General features: G+C 45.1%; 1 protein-coding gene across 2 annotated transcripts in view; it reads left to right on the forward strand.

Moving 5' to 3' along the window:
- The window catches only part of LOC138288155 (protein tyrosine phosphatase domain-containing protein 1-like), a 111,968-nt gene that overhangs the window by 35,751 nt on the left and 61,285 nt on the right, over nucleotides 1–14,932 (forward strand). Inside the window, exon 1 of one of the 2 annotated variants that reach the window (XM_069229454.1) lies at nucleotides 10,246–10,389. The exons of the other annotated variant lie outside the window; for it this stretch is intronic. The gene's annotated coding sequence lies outside the window, so the exon portion shown is untranslated. Of the gene's footprint in view, nucleotides 1–10,245; nucleotides 10,390–14,932 lie in introns of those variants that run through there. 2 annotated transcript variants of the gene reach the window in all.

Here is a 14,932-nt window from a genome sequence, read left to right on the forward strand (position 1 = left end):
CCCTAGGTGCCGGCTGAGCTAGAGGCCAAAATCTACAGGTAGGCACTTCGCAAAAATCACCTCTGTTGTCTTCCAAAAATTTGGATGTGTCCACGTTGCGCTTTGGGGCGTTTCCTGTTGCGGGCGCTAGGCCTACCCACACAAGTGAGGTATAATTTTTATCGGGAGACTTGGGGGAACGCTGGGTGAAAGGAAATTTGTGGCTCCTCTCAGATTCCAGATCTTTCTGCCACAGAAATGTGAGGAACATGTGTTTTTTTTAGCCAAATTTTGAGGTTTGCAAAGGATTCTGGGTAACAGAACCTGGTCCGAGCCCTGCAAGTCACCCCTCCTTGGATTCCCCTAGGTCTCTAGTGTTCAGAAATGCACAGGTTTGGTAGGTTTCCCTAGGTGCCGGCTGAGCTAGAGGCCAAAATCTACAGGTAGGCACTTCGCAAAAAACACCTCTGTTGTCTTCCAAAAATTTGGATGTGTCCACGTTGCGCTTTGGGGCGTTTCCTGTCGCGGGCGCTAGGCCTACCCACACAAGTGAGGTATCATTTTTATCGGGAGACTTGGGGGAACATAGATTAGCAAAACAAGTGTTATTGCCCCTTGTCTTTCTCTACATTTTTTCCTTCCAAATATAGGAGAGTGTGTAAAAAAGACATCTATTTGAGAAAAGCCCTGTAATTCACATGCTAGTATGGTCACCCCGGAATTCAGAGATGTGCAAATAACCACTGCTCCTCAACACCTTATCTTGTGCCCTTTTCGGAAATACAAAGGTTTTCTTGATAGCAATTTTTTACTCTTTATATTTCAGCAAATGAATTGCTGTATACCCGTTATAGAATGAAAACGCACGTCAGGGTGCAGCTCATTTATTGGCTCTGGGTTCCTCGGGTTCTTGATGAACCTACAAGCCCTATATATCCCCGCAACCAGAGGAGTCCAGCAGACGTAACGGTATATTGCTTTCGATAATCTGACATTGCAGGGAAAAGTTACAGAGTAAAACGTAGAGAAACATTTATGTTTTTTTCACCTAAATTTCAATATTTTTCTTTTTCAGTTGTTATTTTCTGTAGGAAACCCTTGTAGGATCTACACAAATGACCCCTTACTGAATTCAGAATTTTGTCTAGGTTTCAGAAATGTTTAGGTTTCTGGGATCCAGCATTGGTTTCATGCCCATTTCTGTCACTGACTGGAAGGAGGCTGAAAGCACAAAAAATTGCAAAAATGGGGTATGTCCCAGAAAAATGCCAAAATTGTGTTGAAAAATTGGGTTTTCTGGCTCAAGTCTGCCTGTTCCTGAAAGCTGGGAAGCTGCTGAGTTTAGCACCGCAAACCCTTTGTTGATGCCATTTTCAGGGGAAAAACCACAAGCCTTCTTCTGCAGCCACTTTTTCCAATTTTTTTGAAAAAAACAAAATTTTCCCTGTATTTTGGCCAATTTCTTGGCCTCTTTCAGGGGAACTCACAAAGTCTGGGTACCTCCAGAATCCCTAGGATGTTGGAAAAAAAGTACGCAAATTTGGCTTGGTTAGCTTATGTGGACAAAAAGTTATGCGGGCCTAAGCGCAAACTGCCCCAAATAGGCAAAAAAAGGCCTGGCACAGGAGGGGGAAAAGGCCTGGCAGCGAAGTGGTTAATTGCCACACAAATGACGTTGTCAAATCACTAATGAATCTCAATCTAGACATGCCTAAAATGAACAAAGAGACAATTCCAATATTACTCTTTGCAGATGATGCAGTTTTAATGGCCAGAAGAGTGCGATCAATGCACAGTCTTTTGGCAGGATTTGAGTCATTCTGTGTTACCAGAAACCTAACCATCAATGTTGGAAAAACAAAGTGCATGATCCTTAACCAAAAACCAACCTAACAACGACCTTAAGGGTCTTTAACAAGCCCCTGGTTCATGTGTCCACCTATGACTGTCGGGGAATTCATCTGGACTGCATACTTTTGTGGGCTCTGCATTTGTGCAAGAGTAACATCATTTTGACTCAGCATGCTGGAGTGGTGTTGATATTTGGAAAATCATGCAGAAATCGTTCAGTAGGACCAGCTATGCTGGTGTATAAAATGAAAGCCAAGACTGCAAGTACACATGGCGCATAAATCTGTGGGTATAGAAATGCCCATCCATCCAAATCAACGATAACAACTTTCTATGATGGCGACTGCACTTAATTTGTGGAACGCCAATGGATGCCTTGAGAGCAGACATAGATATCAAAAAGATAGAGGACATATCAAAATAATCATTCAATACCATAGTTTGCCCACATAGCAAATGTCCTTAGCAATATTGGCCTAGAAGACCTCCGGCTTTCCTGGAAACTATCACAAAGGTTAACTTTAATTTGGTTATGAAGGCATACTGGGAACATATAAGACAAGTGAAAGTAAGTCGGTCAGGTCCTTTTCTGAAATGCTATATGTCATTAAACAAGACCGCAGCTTTGAAACTTGTTTCTCCTTAAGTGCTATGATAGGTGGACCATTTGAGGGGTATACACTGAATGCCTAACTAACTTTTGAGAGTAGGTGCAACACATTTGCACTTTATTATTATAAGATCTTAAACTGTTTTGACAGAATATAATGGTTTTGAACCACATAAATCTTCTCCTAGATTGTCATGATAATAATACATTAAGTGGTCTTCCCTGAGTTATTTTAACGGAGGAAGGTGCCTTTCTTGGTAACTTAGTGAAACATAAGGAAGATGGCCTGAGGGGTAAACTATGCATGCACTACACACTTGCACTTTACAATCATAAAACCAATAGCGCTTAATTACCTTTCATTACCCATTTTATGCACTAAGCAGCATTGTACGGTAGCATATAGGTCTGGTCTACCACTTAGTTTAAGATCTCTGATACGAAAATCTAGGAAGCTGCAGCTTGGACATATGGTCATTTATAAATAATAATCTTTTAAAACACTTGAATTTAACAGATTACTTGTATCTTTATTTTATGTTATCTCAGAGTCAACAGTGAATTTTAATCATAACTATTGTCTTTTATACTGCACTGTAAATTGTTATGGCCTATCACAGGTGAAAACAATTAATATTTGATTTGAATTAAGAAACACCTATCTCAACAAATGAATATTGCCAAAATGTGTTTTGAACCGCTTCCCATGACAGCCTACATATCTGTTTCTTTTGCTGATTCATTGTGGAGAAATTGAAAGTGCAGCAAAAAGAAATTCATAAATCCTTTCTTTGTCTTATATGTATTTTAATGCATTTAGTTTTCCAGCAGAAGTTGTAGTGTTGTCCTTGCATCATAGAGGTTGTGTTGTTTCCTTCTGCTGTTGATTTACATTCTCCCGTTTGGGATTTCAATGTATAGTCATCGGCACTGAATAGTCCCACACATGTGCGGGGACTCCAGAGCAGTTCTTCAATATACCTTCTTAAGTGGAGATTTTCGTCTTTCAAAATGAAAGCCTGTAAAGACACTTAAGGAAAAGACAGATAATGCAGCCTATATATCTAGGCTACAATGGCCCAATTCTTTGTCATGAAATCAAAAAAGGGCCAATCTATAAAAAATGATAATAATTTAAGATGTTTTGAAAAAGGATAATTCTCCTTCACAAACCTGTTTTATGATAGAGATGAGGGAGAGCAGGGCAGAGTAGCCTAATTGGATGCCATTATATGTCTAAAATAAAGGCTGTGCCTTTAAGGACCTAGGGACCACCTGTATCCCATCATGCCCATCTGGTGGCAGTTGCTTCTGTTCTTTTTGATGGCGATATGGGACATATAAAGATTGCAAGGATACCTCTGTCCATTTCACAGAGGAGGAGGGAGGGTTGTTTATGACTTAACATGGAAATTCCCCTACAAGAGAATAGGAGTTACAGGTAAGTAACTATTCCTTCTCTTGTAGGGGATTTCCATGTATAGTCATAAGCACTGAATAGAGTACCAAGCCCATCCTCACATATCACGGTCAAGAACACAGAGGGTCACTTAGACGGTTTAAGCAAACAGATTTCTGAGGTAAGCCTGCCCACTGAAGCATCTGCTCTAGCATCAGAGTCTAGGCAGTACTACTTGGTAAAAGTATGGACTGATTTCCAGGTAGCTGATTTGCAAATTTCTGGAATAGGGGTACTGTGTAGTAAAGCAGCAGTATTCCTTTTCCCCCTAGTAAAGCATGCTTTAGGTTTAGCTGGTAGAGATTTATTAGATTTTTGGAAGCACAACAAAATACATGAAACTATCCATCTGGAGATGGATTGATTGGAGGTGGCTAATCCCTTGCAGACCGGACCATAGTCAATAAACAATTGGTCCGTGTCAGACATCCCTTGACTTATTGAGATAAAACTTCAGAACCCTCCTAACATCCAGTGAATGGAGAGATATTTCTGCTGGAGTAGAGGTATTCTGAGAGAATGTAGGTAATGAGATAGTCTGATTGACATGGAAGTCTGATACTACTTTAGAAAGGAATTGTGGGTGAGTTCTCATAACCACTTTCCTAGAATGAAAGACAGTGTATGGTTTGTGAGAACATAGTGCTTGTATCTCCCTCACCCAGTGTGCTGATGTAATCGCTACCAGGAAAGCTGTTTTCCAAATAAGTTGCTGTAAGGAAGTTTGTGTATGGATTCAAAGGGATCCCGCATAAGGCGAGAAAGCACTATGTTGAGTTCCCAAGGAGGTGAGGGATGCCTAATGTGAGGGAAAACATTCTTTAACCTCTCTAAGAAATCTTTTTTGACAGGGACTTGTTAAAAGGATGTTTGTGAAAGACATTTCCTGTAGGCAGTAAGAGCTGCCAGATGAACCATTGTGGAAGAGAATTGCAAGCCATATTTAGCCAAGTGTAGAAGGTATGGTAGAATCATACCCTCTTGCAAGTAGTCAGATTCACGTTCTTAGAGGAACACCAGATGCAAAATCTCTTCCATTTGAAGGCATAAGTGGAGCGAGTGGAAGTCTACTTAGCCTCCTTGAGGATCTCCATGCAGTCGTGTGTGAAGTTCAAATGTCCATACTGCACTAGCTCAGAAGCCATGCCACTAAATTCGAGGCGGAGAGATTGGGGGTACCATCTGTCCTTCAAATTTCAACAGTAGTCCTGGCCTGCATGGCAGCTTGAAATGCGGATGCTGTTACCGGTGAAGAAGATGCAGGAAACACCATTGCCCTGGCCACTCTGGAGCAATTAGTATCATCTTGGCTTTGGAGTGGAACTTCTTGATCAGGACTGTCGGGATCAGGGGAATTGGTGGAAAGGTGTAAGGAATTTGCCTGACCAATCGATCCACAGGGCATTCCCCAGTTACTCTGGATGCTAATACCTGGAGGCAAAGTCATGGCATTTTGTGTTTTCCGCTGTGGCAAAGAGGTCAATAGAAAGGGTGCCCACAAGCTGAGGATACTTTGAACGACTTCATCGTGCAAGACCCACTCGTGATTTTCATCAGGAGTTCTGCTGAGAGCATCTGCTTGCACATTTTGCATGCCTGGGATGTGAGTTGCCATTACTCTCAGGTTCCTGGCCAAAAGCTTTCCAAAATGTCTGGGCCTCTAGTGACAAGGCTCTGGACCTTGTGTCTCCTTGCTTGTTTAGATAGTACTTGATGGTTGTATTGTCAGTCTGAACAAGCAGGTGTCGGTGGTGAATGATATGTGAAAGGCCTTTAGCACTAGATGAACTGCACGGAGCCAAAGGAGAATGATATGATATGTCATCTCTCTCTGAGACCAGGAGCTTTGAATCTCGAGGTGATCCATGTGGGCTCCCCATCCGAGCAATGATGCATCCATCACAATGGTTTGCGAAGGGGCCTGTTGATGGAATGGCATCCCTTGGAGGAGGTTGCTTGGAGAACACCACCACTCGAGGGATCACATCGCATTTAAGTAGAGTGTGATCCTGTCCTCCCAGTTGCCTGTCAGCTGGTCCCACTGATCCTCTAGATACTCCTGGAGAGGTCACATTGGGTGAGCATTGGGAGTGAGGATGATACAGGAGGCCATTGAGCCAAGAAGAGATGAGACTTCTCTTGTTGTTGGGTGAGGCACCTTCCTGACAGTTTGACATCTCTGAAGAATCGATAAGTGTCATTCCTCCGAAAGACAAATCTTTGCGTGAATGATGTTGATGGAGGCCCCTAACTAATGCAACGTCTGGACTGGTGTTGACGTGGACTTGTTGAAGTTGACGTGAAGACCAAACCGATGAAGGAGCTTGTAAGTCCAATTGAAATGCAGTTGAGCTTCCTGAGAAGTGGACACCTTTTTTGAGCTGGTCGTCTAAATAGGAACTGACGAAGATTTAGGAGCAGATTTAAGAAAAGTGGTGCTGCACATAGAGCAGCGCCACTTTCCTTGCGCCCCTTAGTGCCCCCTACTGCCACCATGGGTGCGCCGTATTTAAAGCACGGCTCACCATGGTGCAGGGTAGAAGGCAATAGCGTCATTTTTTTTACGCTATTGATGTCCTGTGTAGGAGTAGCACCATCATTTTGCCGCTACTCCTGCATAGTACATAGAGCCCCATTATAAATAATGAAGCCCAACTTTTAACGCCTGCTCTGTGCAGAAATTAAAAGTGCTAAAAATATGGCGCAAGGATATCTCTGAGATTTTTTGCCCCCCCCCCCCAATGGGGGAACACCACCTTGCAAAGATTATGCCTGGCACAGGCATAATGTGGCGCAAGGGTTTTTCAAAGTGGCCCGAGTATGCATTGCGCCACTTTGTAAATATGGCCTGGAGAAAATGCCACTTTAGCGCCACCTTAGCGTTAACAAATGACGCTATCGTGGAGCCAAGCTGGCGCTAAGGGCTCTTAAATCTGCCCCTCATTGTTTTCTCAGATGGGCTGCCACCACAGTCATGCACTTGGAGAATTTTCTGGGTGCTGATTTGAGGCCAAATTATATTACTGCATACTGGTAATGGTAGTGTCCCACAAGAAATCTGAGAAAATTCTGATGCTTCCTGGCAATGGGAATGTCGAAGTATGCATCATGAAGGTGGATGGAGCAAAGCAAATCCCCCTGATGAAGTTGAGGATATATTTGATGTAAAGCCAACATCCTGAACTTCTCCTTTCAAATCCACTTGTTGGCTACTTTTAGATCAAGGGTGTGTCTGACTTTGTGCTTGTCTTTCTTTGCTACCAGAAAATACCTGGAATAAATTCCCTTCTCGTGTTGACTGTTGGGAACGGGTTCCACTCTCTTCTTTGGTAACAAGATGTTGACTTCTGCCCTGAGTAAGTCGAGATGGGAAGTCGACAGCTTTGGTGGAATGGATGGATCCATTCTGCACAATATTTAATACCCAGGCATCTGTCGTGATGCGTTGCCATTCTTCCAGATAATGTGTGAAGCTTCCCCCTACCAGAGTGTATAACGGAAGAGGGGCAAAGGCGGACTCAAGGTTTTGTGGCTGAAGTTTGTCGGGCGGGTTGTTGGCAGAGCGACCTCTTGTCTGCTTGTGCTGTGGTTTGTAAGATCTCTGGTGTTTTTGTTGCGGTCTAGTTGGAAATCATTGAGCGGTTGAACCCTCTGTGAGTAAAACTGGCGTTTGTAGGGTCAGAATGATTTGAGATGTTCTCTGGGTTTCTTCAGACTCACAGCTTTTAATGTGTCCATCTCAGTTTTCATTCTTGCCATCTTGTCATCAGCCTAGCTGCCAAATAGTGTGAAACCTGAAAATGGTAAATTTTGGATGCAGTGTTGCGCTTCCGGTTTTAAAGGTGTTAGCCGTAGCCAAGCATTCCCCTGCAAAGTGACTCCATGACAGTAGCCATGTGTAGCAAGGAGGGAAGAATCCACTGCTGCACTTACATTTTGATTAGAGACCGTTGCCCCTCTGTGGACGATCTCTAAGAAGCCTTCCCTTTTGTCCTTAGGTAGGTGGTCAGCAAACTGTTGGATTGAATCCCAAAGGGCTCGGTCGTACCTGCCCAAGAGGGCCATAGCACTGGCTGCCTTCATTGACATGGCCACTCTACTGCAGACTTTGTGGCCTGGTGTGTCTAATTTTTTACTCTCCTTATCTGGAGGTGAAGAGGATGGTGGAGAGGTGGAATGGACTTTTTAGCAGCCAAAATGATGACAGCGTCGGTTGGAGGATCACTGCAAAAAAATAATAAGTCTTGATCCGGAGGCCAGTATTTCTTTTAAAGCCTTTATGGAGCAGGCTTAGCCATTGCTGGAGTTAGGAACAAATCCATGGCCAGTTTGAAGAGACCCTGGACTAGTGGAAGCAATGGTCTGGAAGCTGTACACTGATGTAGCATCTTGAAGAATAACAAAGTGGAGTGTGGGTACCAATATCGGTATTTTGATTTTTGCAGCCCCTCAAATTAGCACCTCTTCAAAAGTAGTAATGTCATCAACCAGAGAGACTCGAGATGGTGATGAGTCTGATAAAGTTGGTGAATAGTCTCTTGTAGGGAGCTGGAGTGTTTCTAGGTCCTGAAGGAGGAGGTACTGGAGGAGGCACTGATGAAGGAGGAAGCACTTGTGGTAGAGGTGGTGGCATTGGAGGAGGCGAAGCAGGTGGAGGAGGTGAAGATAAAGGAGGAGATGGCGATGGTAACACAACCAGATGAAGAATACATTATTCTTCTCTTTCTCCTTTCTCTCCTCAATGTCAACAGACTTCTCGACCTTTCACAACAACTTTTATCGCTCGATGTCGACCGTCCATGCCGTCTCGACAGTGAACCGGCACACCTCGACAATGAGGTACTTCTCGAAGTTGTACTCTAGCGATATACCGATGCCATATAATTCTGTGACGTCGACTGATGTTGCGTTGATGGTGGGTGTCATTTTTTCCTCGACGTTGACCCAGCTCTTGATGGTGAACAAGTTGGTGCCATACCTTACCTCGACGTCAATCCTCTCGATGTTGACCAGGACAATGTCTTCTTCAGTGTATGATGTTTATGGCGAGAGTGAAGATAGGCAGATGATACAGACCTCATGAGAGTCTGTTTTGGCCTTTTGCCTGCCACAGCAAGGACACTTATCTAAGAAAGAAAGCATTTTAATTGACAAAAATGCCTCAGTTTACTGTAAAAAGTAACAGAAAAAGGCAGGTGAAGTAAAAAGACATTGAGTAAAGGTATTGTCACCAATTTCTGATAACAATGTTTTGAGAAAACAAAACGATGAAAGGTCGAGCTCAATGTTTCAAGGTCCTGTCAGCAGGAGCTGGAAAAAAGTCCCATGTCGCCTTCAAAAAGAACTGAAGCAACTGCCACCATCTCTATCATAAAAAAGGAGTTTGTGAAGGAGATTTATACTGTTTCAAAACATCTTAAATTATACTCATTTTAATGTATTGGTCCTTTTTTGATTTCATGATGAAAAAATGGGCCATTGAAGCCAAAATATATAGGTAGCATTATCTGTATTTTTCTTAGGTGTCTTTACAGGCCTTCATGAAAAAAGGGAAAAATCTCCACTTAAAAAGATATATTGAAGAACTGTTCCAGGTTCCCCACACGTGGGTGGGACTATTCAGTGCTTATGTCTTATCATGGAAATTCCACTACAAGAGAACAGAAGTTACTGGTAAGAAACTATTCCTTCTTTCAGATGAGTTTGAATGGTTAAAATTCAATATTGGCAAGGGCCCTACAACTGTGTCAAACACCAGGCACTGGTCTGCAAGGTATCACAAAGCCTTCAGAGAGAGCTCAGTAATAGTGGACAAGTGTAACTCTGCTGTGCATGGGGAACCAGGATGGGGCAGGAAGCAACGTGTGTAGAGAGAACTAATAAGAGGGGGAGGAGGGCAATCACATTTAATAGCACCTTTCTCCAGATACCTCAGCAGCTGCACAATAAACTGTGTTGTGCCTGATGTTTATCATTTATCACCCTCCTACACCTGCAGTGGAGGGAGACTTCTCTAGTGCACTTGCTGGAGTTTCTAAACATTCACTGGAAGCCATAAAACCTTTGCAGAAAGTTATTGCCCTCAGAGTATAGTTTGTATGAACATGTGTGCTGAATTATGAAAGCATGTGTGCACACAACAATATAGAATTGTAATTTAAGGAAATTGTAATTAATAGGAACAGCAGCATGGAGCATGGGGTGAGAGAAGCACACAGATGAGTGAGAGCATGGGAGCGGTGGAGGTGAGAGAAATTCAAGGGTTGGGGAGATGCACAGTGAAGGGGAGAGAAGCACACAAGGGAAACAACTTGAAACACATGCATTTTTGTCTAGTTCTTTAGGGGAAAAAAGTGTTCCTGAAAAGCAAGCTCTGAAAAAATAAAGATGCCAATCAGAGAGGTTGTACAGAGGTTATGGTCTACAGGACGGAAAAAGGCATGCTGGATGGATAAAAAGAAGTAGAGCCAGCCAATAAAAAAAAGCAACTGTGAGTAACAAAACAAAAAGCCAATGGTAAGCAATAGGTGAAATGCATTCCTAGGTCAGCTTTCAGCATGTCCCCAGTATGTCTTTGCATTCAGCAGCTGTGCAGTCTGGTAGTCTCCAAGATATATAAGGTCAGTGAAGCGAATTATGGGCTGTCTCTTTCAGGGAAGGGCTGTGTATCTACCCCCACAAGCAAGTCCACTGGATTTAGGAAGAGGGAAGGTCTAGGCCAGTACACCTAATGTCTAATGCTCATTAACAGGATCCTTCTGAGATTTTTTGGACAAGCCGTACGGAACAGGTAATGTGAAGGTTCAGATCCAGTTTTAACATTATCATTGTGCTCCATTCAGGGCCGGAATGGGGAACCAAAAGCAGCCCTGGTAAAAATGCTCAAACAGTCCGCTCCCTGTTTCTCTTCGTGCTACCTCCCTCTTCCAGCCACTCTCTCTCTCCCCCCTTCTTTCCTCTCTCTTTCTTCTCCATCTCTTCTCATTTTCTCTCTACCTTCCTCTGCACCCCCTTTTTTGTCCCCTCTCTTGATTAATCTAGAGAGCTTGGGAAAGTGACAGAGACACCAAGGGCAGCCCTGGGATTTGAAAAGTGGCCTCGAAGGGCTCCAGGCCACCGTGGAAACTACATGTCCCAGTCCCGCCATATTTAAACCTCTTCTTACCAGTTATGTAAGCTTTGTCACTCGCAAAAGGCAAGTGTTCTGAAGTTTCCTTTAGTTTCCTACTCTTAATGTCCTGTGCGCGCCCTCGCTTTGTAGTGACACAAGCGCCATTCACGCTTGCTTTACAAATCATCCATGGCATCACAATGTGTTAGTCCTGCAAATTTATGAGTAACTAGAATTAAGTATTGCACTAGTTGCCCTAACATTTTGAACAGGTGCAACACCGAGGCTCGAATGCCACTGGGCCTGGCGCATGCACACCCAAAACTTAAAAAAAAAAAAAGCTCTTACCTGTGTCTCTGGCTGGAGCATAGCTCCTTCCAAAGTTGGCTAGATAGCGTCAAACAACACTGAACTGGTAGGTCACAACTGCTCCCCATTATGGTGAAAACCAAATAATCATCACAAAATCCAGCAGCTTGTTAATGCTCAAACCTTTATTTTGCTGTTCTTTTGCAACTAAATGTCCATGTTTCTCCGGGGAATGATCACTGCATTACTTTAAGTCTACAATGCTGTTTGGGACTTTTTCTTTAGACATTATCAGCAAGACCTATAAGTCGATATTGCTTGTTTGTGGAACACAGCCTTGTTTTCACTTGTGAAATTTAAAAAATGATCGTTCAACATATGCACAATTGAAAGGGGTGTGAAAAAACACACGGCCCTTCTGTATGTGCATATGTGTAAGGACTAGGGAGCGAAAATATGGAAGAGCCCGTAATAAACAAGAGGTTGAAAGAGGGGAATGTGAGCAAGAGAAGGCACAATGTAAGGGTGATTACGTGTGTGAGAAGGACAAGTAAGCAGGGGTTGCGATGGACAATGACATGAAAGAAGCCTGTGTATTCTTTAAGAAAACACCATTCAAAAATGGCTGCCATTGTGTGTCCATGTGTACTAACGTCACGTTTGACAAGCCATAACAGCCTTTTTTTATTTTTTTGCCTCTGTCAAAAGAAACTTTTAAATCCAATAGCTCACCCCTCCATTTTAAAAGGCATGATCCATTGGCTTTGCCAATGGGTATGCTTCAGAGGCCTATTAATGTTAGAACATTAGCACTAGGATAATTGCATCTGTACTTGAAATTTCATGCCCACCTTCTGTTCCATTGGACTGCTTAGCCCTTAATTAACTAAAACAGTGGTTCCCAACCTCCGATACGGGGACCTTTTGGGGTCCTCCACCTCAGTGGATCTGTGACTGCCTAGAAAATTTAATAATATTAACAGATTAATAGAGTGTATATCAATTACGTTGCTAAATGTACAATTGAAAATGTTAAAACATACTGTAAATGTTAAGGAATTTGAAATTGGAGGCTACAAATGATATTAGTATCTTCAGATTGATTAGTGGGGCCAGTGCAAGTGCATCAAACAGAATATAGTATAGACAATGTGTGGCTTTAAGTTGAATTTAGAAAAGCTCCACCTTCATATTAAAAGTTTTATTTGGGTGTGGCCAAGATGGTGGCATGAACGGACGTGCCGTTTGGGCTCTCCGCCACCCGGGCCTGAAAAGAAGGACATCGCGGAGCCCAGAGCCCCTGCAGCCATCCCCTAGACAATAAAAGAAGAAGCAGATGAGAAGGTGCCGGTGAGGAGGTGACCCCTCTGGCTTGAGTGGCCTGCAGAGAGGCCTACTGGGGTAAGCGGCCGGATGCGCACCAGCAGGAGGGCTCAGGGCTCACAAACTGCGAAGGCCCGAGCACGCCCCAGAGAGACACTGGTGCGCGGCACGGACCGGGGAGCCCCTCGAACGGAGGAGCAGACATAAAGGGGGCCCAACGCCAGAGGTGGCACTGTATGTGCCCCGGGTGTAGGCCCCGATCGGCGACATGAATCGGGCCGGGGTGGGGGCCAGCATGGGAGGGGCCTAAAGACAGGGCCTCGTGGCTGAGGTGAAGGTGCAGTAAACCTCTGGTCCGCAGGAAGTGGAGAGGCCCTGGGTCCGGGCCCCAGAAAACATACAGGAGTCGCCTTTCCCAGAGTGACTGCAGGGCGGCCAGTGGCGGGGCCGGCTGGGGTGGGCGACCAGATGCACGCGAGCAGGAGGGTCCGGGACTTACAGAGGACAGAGGCTCATGCGCGCCGCACCGAGACACAGGTGAACGGCATGGTCCGAGAGACCCAGGAACTCAGGAGCAGATGGAAACGGGGCCCGACACTAGAGTTGGGCGCCATGTGGGCTCCGGGCATGGGCCTCTGATACGCAGCACGGATCGGGCTGCAGTGGGGGCGAACGCGGGAGGGGCCTAGAGGTCGGGCCTCGCGGCTAAGGCGCAAGGAGAAGTGAACCTCAGGATCGCCGTTAATAAAGCAGCTGCAGATGGAGGGCGGTGAAGGGAGACCCAGGCCAGAGCAAAAGCCTTCTCCAGCTGGGGGGAAATTAAAGCCAGACTGAGGCCAAGACCTGAGGTGCCTCCCCTGACTGGCCTAGTGGGAACAGGACCGATAGGACTGTGGCATATGGCAAGGAAGCACTAGACAGCGCTGAAAGAAATAGAGGCGCCCAGGATACTGGGGATGTGCGGGACAAATGGGCAGGGACCCGCTGAGCTGACGAGACCCCCACCTCATAGTGGCTGCGGCGAACAGGAGAAAGAACAATGACAAGCTACCTCCCAGGACTGCGACCTGCAATGCCTGCCTTTACTGATTGACAGCCCACACCACCATAGCAGCCCACTACTAGACAATGGCTACCTCAAAGAATAAAAAGGATCAGTCAGTCTGCAAGATGCTGACCAGATCCACACCGGTGCAAAACAAACACATGGATACTTCCTCACAATGCTCTCTGATGGTGGACAATGGAGGCCCAGGCAACAATGAGCTTGCCCCAGTAACAAGAGGATTTCTCACCTCCCTGTTCGACTCTCTAAAGACTGATCTCCAGGACCTGCAAAAAGACCTCTCCCAGGAACTACACGAGCTTCGCTCTGACCTTACCTCAACATGGGAATGGGTTTCGGGCCTGGAAGACAATGAAATTGCGAGAGGAAAAGATGTTGAACAATGCCAAGAGATCCTTCAATTACGGGAGCAGCAGGAGCAACTACAGATCATGACTGAGGACCTAGAAAATTGCTCCTGTCATAACATACAAATTAGAGGGGCCCCCAGCAGGGCTGAGGGTGAGGACATCAGAAAATACACCACAGCTTTGTTCTGATCACTCCTGGGAAATGAGGACTATTAGGATATTTTGCTGGATTGTGTTTACAGAGCGGGTCGCCCCGGGGGAATCGGATCATGACCCCCGGACATTTTACCCTCCGTCCACAATCCACTTTTATGGGTCATGCCCTGCTTCTTCGATTCCAGGGCCTCTCTCTGCTTACCCTGCAATGATGCAGAGAGTTTACACCCATCACTGATCACCTCCAGTCTCATATGGCTGGGGACACCCCTTTAGACTTATATTTCATTGGGACAACCAGTTGCGATAAGTGAAAACAATTAAAGAGGCCTGACAAGTACTGGACATGACAGAAGATCCCTCGGAGGCGCAAAGTTTGGGGGAAGGCCCCTTGGGGGCCGAACAGGGTGCAAAAGGGCGGGACGATGGCAGAGGCACCCAAGACCATCATCTGAGGAGTGAGCACACAAGCGGCAGGCGGTCCTGGATAGCATTGTTTCGGGCACCAAACATAGACACTGAGAGACAACACCAGACTGAAAGAAAGATCCGGTGTCTGCCCTTTGGGTTCCGGTCCGATGAGCTGCGAAACCTGGGCCTGGAGTGGGGGAGCCCCTGGACGGCTTAATCAGATCCCACTGAATGCCCTTGAGCCTCGATTGACGCCTTTTCTATGGGTTACCTCGAACAAAGGACTTGGTTATGTGTTTGGTTAAGC

Source organism: Pleurodeles waltl, chromosome 4_1, assembly GCF_031143425.1.
Source record: "Pleurodeles waltl isolate 20211129_DDA chromosome 4_1, aPleWal1.hap1.20221129, whole genome shotgun sequence".
Taxonomy (NCBI): Eukaryota; Metazoa; Chordata; class Amphibia; order Caudata; family Salamandridae; genus Pleurodeles; species Pleurodeles waltl.